The sequence below is a fragment of the Leptodactylus fuscus genome, unplaced genomic scaffold, assembly GCF_031893055.1.
Source record: "Leptodactylus fuscus isolate aLepFus1 unplaced genomic scaffold, aLepFus1.hap2 HAP2_SCAFFOLD_372, whole genome shotgun sequence".
Lineage (NCBI taxonomy): Eukaryota > Metazoa > Chordata > Amphibia > Anura > Leptodactylidae > Leptodactylus > Leptodactylus fuscus.
This window is the reverse complement of record NW_027440395.1, coordinates 80,225-92,115: the sequence shown is the minus strand read 5'-3', so window position 1 is coordinate 92,115 and position 11,891 is coordinate 80,225.

Sequence of the window (11,891 nt, the reverse complement as noted above, 5' to 3'; positions counted from 1 at the left end):
CTCTAAAAATTTCCCCTCTAGTCAGATTATCCTGAGGCCCTTCTTCATTTTGTAATGCATGGAGATTAGTCAAAGCCTCTTTCTCACTGTCTCTGCATTCCATTTAATCCATCTCCGATTGTGTATACTAAGTGCCATTTTTTAATAATGACGAATTAAAGATTGAAAATTTTACTTTTGGTTGGTGAGTGCCCTGTTTCCCTTTACAATTTTTTGCCCACTAAAATATTTACCCTCTCTCTCTCTCTTCTGGAATCTTCCCATCCTCCTTCAAGCATGCTGTTATAACTCCGCTATTGATAAAACCCTCTCTGGACCCGTCTCTAACCTCCCCTTCATCTCTAAACTCTTGGAACGCCTGGTCTGTTGTCGTTTATTCCGCTAGCTCTCTGCTAACTCTCTGCTTGACCCCTTACAATCTGGCTTCCGCGCTCTCCACTCTACTGAAACGGCTCTCACAAAAGTCTCCAATGATCTCCTAATGGCTAAATCCAATGGTGACTTCTCTCTCTTCTTATTCTTCTGGACCTCTCTGCAGCTTTTGACACTGTTGACCATCATCTCCTCCTCACTCTGCTCCGCTCAGTCGGCCTCATGGACACTGCGCTCTCCTGGTTCTCCTCTTATCTCTCAGACCGCACTTTCAGTCTATCATTTGCAGGCTCTGTTTCCTCCCCTCTTTCCCTTGCTGTTGGGGTTCCTCAGGGCTCGGTCCTAAGCCCCCTGCTCTTTTCTCTCTACACAGCCCCCATTGGCCGATTTGGCTTCAGGTACCATCTTTATGCTGATGACACCCAATTATACACATCTTCCCGTGACATCACCCCTGCACTCATACAGAACACCAGCAACTGTCTCTCTGCTGTCTCAAATATCATGTCCTCTCTCTATCTGAAACTAAATCTCTCCAAGACTGAACTACTACTGTTTCCACCATCTAATAGATCTGTCCCTGATATATCCATTGCAGTCTCAGGCCTTACTATAACTCCTAGGCAGTAGGCCCGCTGCCTCGGGGTCATGTTTGACGCAGACCTTTCCTTCACCCCTCATATTGAATCACTCGCACGTTCATGCCACCTCCACCTCAAAAACATCTCCAGAATACACCCTTTCCTTACCAGAGATACACTAAAGACACTTATTGTCTCTCTGATTCATTCTTGCCTTGACTACTGTAACTCCTTACTAATTGGTAAACTCTCCCCTCTACAATCTATTCTGAATGCAGCGGCCAGGCTCATCTATCAGGCCAGACGCTACAGCGAGGCCTCCGGTCTGTGCCGGTCACTACAGCGAGGCCTCCGGTCTGTGCCGCTCGCTACAGCGAGGCCTCCGGTCTGTGCCGGTCGCTACAGCGAGGCCTCCGGTCTGTGCCGTTCAATACAGCGAGGCCTCCGGTCTGTGCCGGTCACTACAGCGATGCCTCCGGTCTGTGCCGGTCACTACAGCGAGGCCTCCGGTCTGTGCCGGTCACTACAGCGAGGCCTCCGGTCTGTGCCGGTCACTACAGCGAGGCCTCCGGTCTGTGCCGGTCACTACAGCGAGGCCTCCGGTCTGTGCCGGTCACTACAGCGATGCCTCCGGTCTGTGCCGGTCACTACAGCGAGGCCTCCGGTCTGTGCCGGTCACTACAGCGATGCCTCCGGTCTGTGCCGGTCACTACAGCGATGCCTCCGGTCTGTGCCGGTCACTACAGCGAGGCCTCTGGTCTGTGCCTCTATCCTCTATTATCAGAACCTCCCCCGCTCGTATACAAGACTTCTCCCGGGCTGCACCACTTCTCTGGAATGCTCTACCCCGGACAATCAGACTAACTCCCAATTTCTACAGTTTCAAATGCAAACTAAAGACGCATCTTATCAGAGCGGCCGATCACAATGTCTAACGTAAACCCTTCACCCTCCTCTGTCCCCGCCCCCACATTACCCCACATGATATGATGTCATCTCATGCTAACTTTATAGGTCCAAGCTCCATCCACATGTTACAGGACACGAGTGTCGAGGGCTCATAAAGTTTTATGTTTATGTAATGACAGTCACCTCTATTACAGAAGTGTCTGACCTCTGTATAAGCAATGCCGCCCCTGCTACCTTCTGTGTCACCCCCTCTACCTCATAGATTGTAAGCTCTTGCGAGCAGGGCCCTCAGTCCCATTGTGTGAAATGATTTTCTTTATAATGTATCTTTCTGTCTGTATTTGAACCCTACAAATTGTACAGCGCTGCGGAATATGTTGGCGCTATATAAATAAAATTTATTATTAGAGAGTATTGAGATAAACGCCTCCCCAAAGCGGCTACGTGTACCTTCAGGGTAGCGACAGAAAGCCCCTTGTCTAGCCCGTCCTGAAGGAAGTCCAGGATCACCTCCACTGGGGGATCCGAGGAGTCCACCTCATGTTCCTGGCATCAGGAAGTAAATACATTACCGATTCTACGGTAATTTTTGTTAGTTGATTCCGCCCAGGCATATGTAAGCGTCTTCAGGACAGCTCTTGAAAGTCCACTATTCCTTAATAGGGACTGGTCAACCTCCAGGCTGAATCTCCTCAGATCCTGACAGGTCAGTTTTCCTTGGGTTACCAGGTCTGGGAGGAGGGGAAGCCTCCAGTAAACGCCTTGACTCATCCTCATGAGCTGGGCAAACCAAGTCCTTTTCGGCCAGAACGGGATTATGGCGATTTCCGATACTTGGTCCTGTCTTATCTTCATCAATACCTTGGGTATGATGGGAATTGGAGGGAAGATGTATATTAGCCTGAACCTCCATGGGATGGACAGGGCATCCACTGCCAAGAGATTGTCCTCCTGGTACAGAGAGCAGAATGTAGGTTTCCACCTTGGTGTTGAGTCGGGTTGCCATAAGATCGACCTCTGGGAGACCCCAGCTTTGGATGATCTGTTGAAATACGTCTGAACTGAGAGACCATTCTACTGATACGGTGATACCCCGACTCAACTGATCTGCTACTATGTTCAGGGAGCCCTTGATGTGAACAGTGGCTAACTGGGTCAGAATCTTTTCTGCCCAGGAGAAGATTAGATTCGCCTCTCTGAGCAGGGCTGGAGATCTGGTGCTGTCTTGTTTGTTCAGACAGATTACAGTGGTCTTGTTGTCTGAACAAACCTTCACTGCTTTGCCTCTGAGATCCTGAGCAAAGTGAAGAAGCACCAGGTACACTGCTCTGAGCTCTTTGATATTGGACGTTCCCAACTCCGGTCTCCTCCAACGACCTTGCACAGTCTTGTCTTCCAGATGGGATGCATCTGTTGTCAACAGGGTCCACTCTGTCGGGACCAAGGACCTTCCGTCTTTTAGGTGTATCCACCATCTGAGGGAAAGACGGGTACTGGGAGAAAGGCAGATCTTCTTGTGCAATCCCAGTGGAGAGCCATTCCAGGTTTTCAACACTTCTGTCTGAAGGGGACGCAAATGCCATAAAGCCCAAGGGACCGCCCTGGCCGAAGATGACATCAGGCCGAGGACTCTCACGGCGGTACGGATGGTAACTTGCCGGGTCCGAAATAGGAAGCGGATGGCAGCCTCTATTCTCAACCTCCTTGGGCTGCAAAGGAAGATCTGCATCGACTCTGAATCCTCAATGAAACCCAGGAACTTCTTCCAGGTAGCTGGCACGATCTCTGATTTCTCCCAATTGACTATCCTAACTTCTGTAGGAAGATGATAGCTATCTGGAGATGATGTTGGAGCACGTTCCCTAGGCTTTTCTGCAGCTAGTTTGGCGGCAGCATCTGCCTTTGCGTTACCTCTATTTTGTATCAGCCTTGGTGTGTGCCTTGACCTTTGACTATACCCACCTGTTCGGGTAGAAGTAAGGCCTCCATCAGTTCCTGAACAGCCTGGAGGTTCTTTATAGGCTTACCATTAAACATAAGGAAAGCTCTTGCTCTCCAGATCAGACCATAGTCATATTCTATATCAGGGGCATAACGGGCCTACCCTCAGCTGTTTTACACCGTTTCAGTGAGGCCTGTTTTCAGTTCAGCTTCTTGAGCTGAGGCCTGTGGGGTAATGGTTCTGCTTGCTTTACCTTGTTTTCAGTGACCACAGCATATCTGGTTCAGGATCCGCCATTTTCCCTAATCCAAAACCATCTATAAAAGAGCTCAAAATCAAAAAGTTAGCAAAAGATTCATCAGTTAAATTCAGTTCATCAGAAAATACATGTATGTACAGATTATTTTACTGCTGTCCTTTGTCCTCCCCCCCCCCCTTGAATCTATTGCTAACAGGGTAGAGGGATGAAGTGTGTCATAAATACGGCACTATATACCATGTACTGTATATCAGCACTTTACTCCAGGGACTGTTAGACCAAAGCTACAGCCCTATCACAAGGTTTCCCTCTGGACACTGGGTCTACTCTAGAAGAATAGTAAGCTACTGGTCTTTGTTGGTGTCCATGGCTTTATGTAAGCGCTGCTGCTTCATATCCTAAAATCTCAAGTTCAGTAAAGAGAAAAGATCTTGTCATAAATAGAAAGTCCTAAAACTTGCGTAAATAAGTTTGCCAACTTAAGGGAGTGGAAGTTTTCCACTGCTTGTTCTAGTTTAGATTATGGGGATAACATCTATCCTTAGGGAGAGACCACCTTCTCAGGTGTGTGGAGACTTATACAGCCATAGTTGCTCCACTGCAAGGGAGACAGATTTGCATATTCTTCCCATGTTCTAGTAATGCAGTCATAAAAAGATTGCACTAAGAAGGATGCATTACTGATCCACTGTCTGCAGCAGGACACAAGGCTTAAGAATGTCCTAAATTATGACGCACCATTAGGGGATGTGAGCTGACATACAAAATCAACCTTAGTAAGGCAGAACTGCAGGCTTAGACTTGGATGCTTTACATCCATTTTCTGCTAACAAGTCAGATACTGATACTTGCACACATATCTCCTGGGGGGCAGGCAGTATAAATCTGCCTCTTGTAGTATATAGGTCTGGGCCTGTCTGCAATAGAATTTAGATCTAACTCAGGGTTTTAATGGCCCTTCTTTTGAGGCATTTAGCACCTCTCCCTTACATGGCTTGGAATATTTCCTGTAAAACCCTCGTATAACACCTTATTTCCATTTGTCCTCTTTCTATATATTTTTTTCTTTATCACTTCCTTTCATCTATATTTTGCATTATTCAACTAGTTTATCATCTTTCAACCATCTCGTTCACACTTCTAAACTACAGGTAATTGTCTCCAAAATCAATTAGATTCCTTTCTGTGTCTAATTTCAACCTCCAACCTTATTAACATACAAAGAACTGGCTTTTTTTTATGTCTGAGCACATTGCATAGGGATTATATAGACAAAGGGATTTCTACACTATAATTCACAGTTTAGCCGTGTTTTAAATTGTCAGATCATTCAGACTAAGTCAACATAACTTTCTCAAGCTCCTACACACTCCACAAGTACAAACAACGCAATGACTTTAGTAAATACACAAAATATTGCCGGTCAGTGCAGCAAACAGAAGAAATGGGAGAGCTTATAATATGGATTAAAAATCAAAAAGAATTTTTATCGTGGCCACTGGTCTCCCAAATCTATCTACCATACCACATCCATTCTTACTAATCAGACACCTACTCAAATCCTAAGCAAATACAAGATTTATAGACAATATACAGGACTCTCATACACATTCTTGCAAATAATAGCCTTCATTCAGTCACACTCATAAATTCCTTAAAATGCGCATTATAAACAAAAAGACATTACAAAATGGACATGCGAGTTACTTCTAATGCACTGAAACTGGATTTTTCTTCAACAACTGTGTGCACAAAATCTGTAGCTTATATCTTCTATTGTTTGCAGTGCAAGGGGAGGGGCGATATCGAAACAGCATACACTTCCTTTGAAACCTTCAATCAATAACTGACTTGCTTAAACACCTTGCTTAATGAGAATCCCTCCATTCCACTCCATCTTTCAACATGCACATATCCATCTTTTCACATCCTATTATCACCTATCTTGCTGTTTTTGGTGCTTTCACTTGCCCAATAAAACACCCCTTCAATACATCAGCACCCTCATTTGTTCTCAATCTCTATAGCTGGACTTCATCTATTCCTAAAATCAGCCTACACTGCCCAGGCAAACCCTCCATGATTTGCCTAATCTTCTGTTTTGAACCTCAAAGGGTACAAACGGTACCGGTACCTCTCGGGCCTCCTATGCTTAACGACACACTACTTGTAGTAGATCCTCCATAAAGAGAACTCTCGGGCGCCCAGCGCTTAATTATGACAACGTCTCACCATAAATCCTCTAGGATATCTTCCGGCACATAAGTGTTAACTACTTACAAGGAAACCATACACTAGCCCCGGGCTAGTCTCTCCTCTAGAACTTTCAAGAGATAGCAGTGGCCTGATCTTTCCTGGCTAATCTTTTTTTTTTTTTATAAATTCTTTATTTATATCAAATAAAACAGAAAAAGAAATAACAATACAAAACAAAAACTGGCCCCGAATGAAGAGGGGGCTGACAACGGCTCAGACTGCGGAGAAGCGCAGCAGTGCAGCGCAATAAAAGCATTTCAATAATGACCATAAATGTGTGGCAAAGGAACAGCTGAGCAATAAAGAAGGGAAACCAGGGAAAGAAAAGAGGGAGAAAAAAAAATTCTGAGAAAAGACAGAAATAGAAAATGAAAAGAGAAAAGAATAAAAAAAAAAAAAAAAGACGAGAACACAATAACAACTCCCATTCAAAGCAAGCCTAAGAATGGGGAAACATCAACAGTGGGACAACCCACTTAAACAGGTCTCGGGGGCACACCGCAGTATACCCCCAGAGAGCTGCAAGACTAAATTTATTGGGGGGGAGGTAGAACAACAATGAATTGCTACCCACGACCCGGGCGAGATAAACATTGTAGAGATAAACTGGAGGGGGGTCAGAACTAGTAAAGGGGGGCAGGCCCTGAGGCCTACAGGGGTAATAAGATACCTTGGACATGAAGGAAGGACTAGCCTAAAGAACAATGGCAAGGAAGGGAAGTCTACATGAGGGACCGAATAGTACCAGCGCCTCAATCAGAAGGGAGGCCGCAAGGCCTCAACGAGCCAGTGGACAAGGGAGAATCTCACCGGCAACAGCTGTCACTAACCAGGGGCCAGGGGGAACCAAATTCAGGTAGGAAACCAATGTCACAGAAGAAGAAGGGATGAGATATGGTACCCTAGCAGAGAACAACCAGGTAACGAGAGACGGGACAACATGCATGTCAAATTAGGAGGCAATGACAAAAAAAAAAAGTCCCAGGTAGAGGGCTGTAGATAGAGGAGATAGCCTCAAGGAGGAATCTGCAGTCTGCTCTTCTCCAGATTACGCCGACGAGGCAGGATGGGGGAGGAAGGTAACCCAGCAGATGTGTCAAGTGGCAGAGGATGATCCAACCAGTCTGGGAGAGTCAGTTCAGGAAGGTCCAGGAACTTCACCAATAGGGCCGCTTGGTCAGGAGAGTGGAGAGAAAACGATGCATTGTTGCAATGAACCTGGAGGTAGAAGGGATGGCCCCATCTGTATGTAGAACTCGCATTGCGGATAACTTGTAGAACCGGCTTGAGGATTCTGCGCATGGCAAGAGTGCGCCGGGAGACATCAGGAAGAAGCTGCACCTGAGAGGCCATAAATTGGATCGGACCTTTCTGCCAGGCTGCTCGAAGTATGTCCTCCTTCTCCCTATAAAAATGGACTCGGCATAAAACATCTCGGGGCTCTGTGGTGTCTTTACGTCTGTGGCCCAACACACGGTGAACTCTGTCTATTTAGATCTCAGCATCTGCAGGGCGAGAGAGGACTGTATTGAAAATACATGTGACAGCAGAACGAAGCTCAACAGCAGGAACCTTATCAGGAATTCCCCGTAGCTTGACGTTGTTTCGGCGACCTCTGTTTTCCTTGTCGTCAACTTGTAGGAGGAGAGATCTATTAAGAGCTTGTTGAGTAGTTAGGGATTGCTCCACAGAGGAGAGACGTTAGTCAATGGAAGCAGTCTGCTGTTGTTGAGTAGAGACCTGTTCAGAAAGAGAGTGAAGCTCTGACTTAAACTCCAAAATAAGACGCTCCTGTTTCACCTCAACCCTGCGGACGATAGTTTCCAAGTCCACCTTAGTGGGCAGAGAGCTGAGAAGGTTCCAAATGTCCGCCAATTTAGGATGTTTAGATCTGCGGCCTCTTGAAGCCGAGTCCCGGAGAGAAGAGTCCGACACGTCAGAGGAAGGTGGCGAGCAGGGAGCAACAGCTGGAGTCACTGAAACTCCTCCAAGAGAAAGTGCAGACATACCAGAGTCCATCCCAGAGAGGGAAGCAGGGGACCGGGGGCTCACAAGCTGAGGCAGAAGCTGAATCCCTGAGTCCAGAGGGGGGGGGGGGGGTTTGAAACAATTGAGGTTGGAGTAATGCTGCAGCAGTACAGACTTGTGATGGCTGGCAAGGTCCACCAGATAGGACTGTAGGTGAGGAAGAGGCATGTGGCAGATGCTCAAGGGTTAATAGTCCCAGGGTGGGGGGAGTAGGCAGGACATCATTCACAGCACAGAGGCTGCTATCTTGGCTGGGGGGAGGGGGAGAGGCTGAAGTTTGGGGAGAAACAGTGGACACCCTGTGGAGTGCTGGCCATATCAGAGGGGAGGATGATGGTTGTGAGCCAGTAGCCGGTTGGGATAGTGAAGGATCCAGCTGGGATAGTGAAGGAGCCTGTACCTGCATGTGGAGAGCTTGATGCACAGTCTGTGAGGCTGGAGCACCTGCCAAAGCCATCTTGGATCCAACTGCTGGCAGAGATGAAGAGGCTGTTGACAGTAGGAAGTGTGTAATCTGCGGCTCTGAAAGTGTGGAAGAGGTCCCCTTACGCCTTATACACCGAACCATGTTGCTGTGGAGAGACTAGGACGGTTCTGACCCGATATACAGGAGGAAATTCTACCCGGGATCCAGGAGCAATGAGAAGGTATGTCTGTACACACACGAGTTCAGGCTCCGCCCCCCAGCTAATCTTTTCTTAACTTTCCACAGAGTCCAACACACAAACAAACTAAATGGGCTGCAGATTCTTGAAATCCGGAGACTTCTTCATAAAACAGAGTTCTTTAAAAAGACCAGAGGGTTTAGATTTCTTACAAGTCACCCGGCATCCAGAGAGGCCACATAGGGCAAGGAAAAGTGGAAACATGGAAATTGTAAGAATATATCTTTTACCTTGGCAGCTGCTTTTTGAACCATTTTCCAAATTTCCGTGTGTTTTTTCCGGATGCGTAGTAATTGACCTCTAGCCCCTGGTTGGGCGCCATTTTCTGTGAGCGCAATCCGTTCTAAGTATCACCGTATTGAAGTCCAAATTAATAAAGACATATTTGCATATGCTAGAGACACGCACAAAGTACACTCAGCTGTGGTGTAAATGGTGGTTCTTCTTTAATGAGGACAATGAAGCCGTATATAACACATTGCATACACAGGAATAGGTTTGGCTAGGATAATTAGCATAACATGATTGGTGGACAAGCTGTAACAATAGCCCTGATGAATGTCTATTGGATAAGGAACTGGAGAGAGGTTACACACCCCTGAGGGGAGATGTGAGTTCTCTTGAACAAAGGTGATTTGTAAAATGGCTGCAGGTAGGACCGCATGGTCTCAAAATCCAAAATGGAGTCTGTGAACACATGGCAAGACCACATGTCTGAAATCTAAAATGGAGGTTACACAAGTTGACATCCTCCATAAGAGGTCCTCTTCCGGAGGGCCACGGCAGGAGCGGCATCTGGTATAATCATAGCCTGAAACAAAAGACAGACTTAGGCTGGAAGGTCTTCCGGATTTAATAAAGGGTAAAGACGTTCGCCTACCATCAGGAAGCGGGATTTCACACCCCAAACATGCCAAGTGTTTCCTTTTGGTTGGACTTTTCCTAGCCCTGTGAGCCCCAGGAGGGGTTGAGGATATCTGAAGAAATATAATCAGTATTTAGACTGACAAACAATTTCAATTAGCAAGTAACCATCATATATAGCACTAACCTCACCAGCTGACAGTGGTGAAGGATATACTCTTTTTCCAAAGATAATCAAAGGGCTCACAGACAAAAACTCACCAAAACCTTGAATAGAGACAACGTCTTCAATGAAGGTAAGCAGTAAATGCATGCAATGACCAGCAAAGGAGAAAGTAGCTAGCAACTAGCAAGTGACACGCCAGAACCTGCCTATGTAACACAAGGCGGCAGGGGATAGAAGCCACTGAGAGCTCGAAGAGCCCAGCACCGCCCAGGGGCGGGGCTTAACAACAACCCTGTAGCTGACCTAAAAGCAGGAGGGGTCCAGGACTATTTTGGGGAGGGGAGGAAGCTTATGGGACAAGTTTATTCCCTGGATTAAACTTGTCCCATAAGCTTCCTCCCCTCCCCAAAACAGTCCTGGACCCCTCCAGGCTAAGTGCTCACCTTGACTCAATTGCTCCGGCCGAAAACAGCATAGAATACACCACTTCCTGTCACAGCGGTGAATAGGTAGTGCCACTAAGAAAGTCCCCCCCCCGCAACATAGCAGCATAACAAAGGTTCCCCCCTGATGGCCTGGGAGCTAGGCTGCATTTTATTATGCTAATTAAAAATTCTGCCTGTCCTATTAGCATACAGGGTCAGAAAATACCCCCTATGTTGTGCTGCTGTTGGGGACGTTAGGGAATGGCCTGTACTTAACACTGTCTGCTATGGAAAAATGATTGAAACAGCTATTTGGCCACAAAATCAGAAGATGTTTGGTGTGGTGGTGATGGTTTGCATCCGCATAAAGGTCTAGGCATCTTAATATTATACCAAACCTAACAGAAATTCAACATGTAATGGCTGAGTTGAGCTGTAATAGCCTTGTCCAGTCACTGCACAGTGAACAGACCTCTATTTCCAGCTCTGTACATAGTGATGAAATTAGCTGATTGATGCGAATGTTGAATGTCAGACCCCCCCCCAATCTCATATTAATGACTTATACTAGGGATACACACCCTCATGATGACTGTTATGAGTTATATATCATGTATATTGTATTGTATCTAGTTAGGACTTCCATTCATTGCTGTATTTAGGATCGCTGGGTTAGGTACACGTGTGTCTTTTGTATATGTTACTCCAAATTCATAATGCACATTCCAGGTAATGACTTAATTGGGAGGTGAAGGTGGGAGGGGCATCAAATTTTTACTGCGTTTACCACGTGGTATTCGACTGATTACACCAATAACTATGAAAAGGGAGGTATTCGATTGGATAATACTCGCTCATCTCTATTAATTACAGGATGTTAATTTAGATACAGCCAAGCTTGCAGTCTGTCCACTTTCTTTACTGATCTCCATGCCTAGGCTTGTAAGTGGTCTGTTTCTTTATGTTATTCTCTTTTAGGGTGAATTCACACTACGTAAACACCAGCTTATTCTGAACGTAAAACACGTTCAGGGCTCGTTCACATCTGCGCCCAGGTGTCCATTCTGCAGGTTTCCGTTTCCTGCATAAAACAGAGCAGGAGACGGAAACCTGCAGGAGTCTTTCATTTGAATGGGTGAGAAAGATGTCCGGCTGTGACATGCAGTACTCTGTGTCTGGATTAAAAAATCCGGTTTCGCAGTGGAGAGCATAAAACGCTCAGGGCCGGACCCGGTCTGTGCTTTCCGTCTTCTGGCATGCAGAAGACGGAAACCACAGAACGGAGACCCTGAACGCAGGTGTGAACCTAGCGTAAGAATCAGCGGCGTATAAAGCAGTTCCATTCATTTCTATGGGAGCCGGCACACGAGCGCTAACCATTGAAATTAATGGGCTGCTTTTTTCACTACGAGCGCTCCCATTGA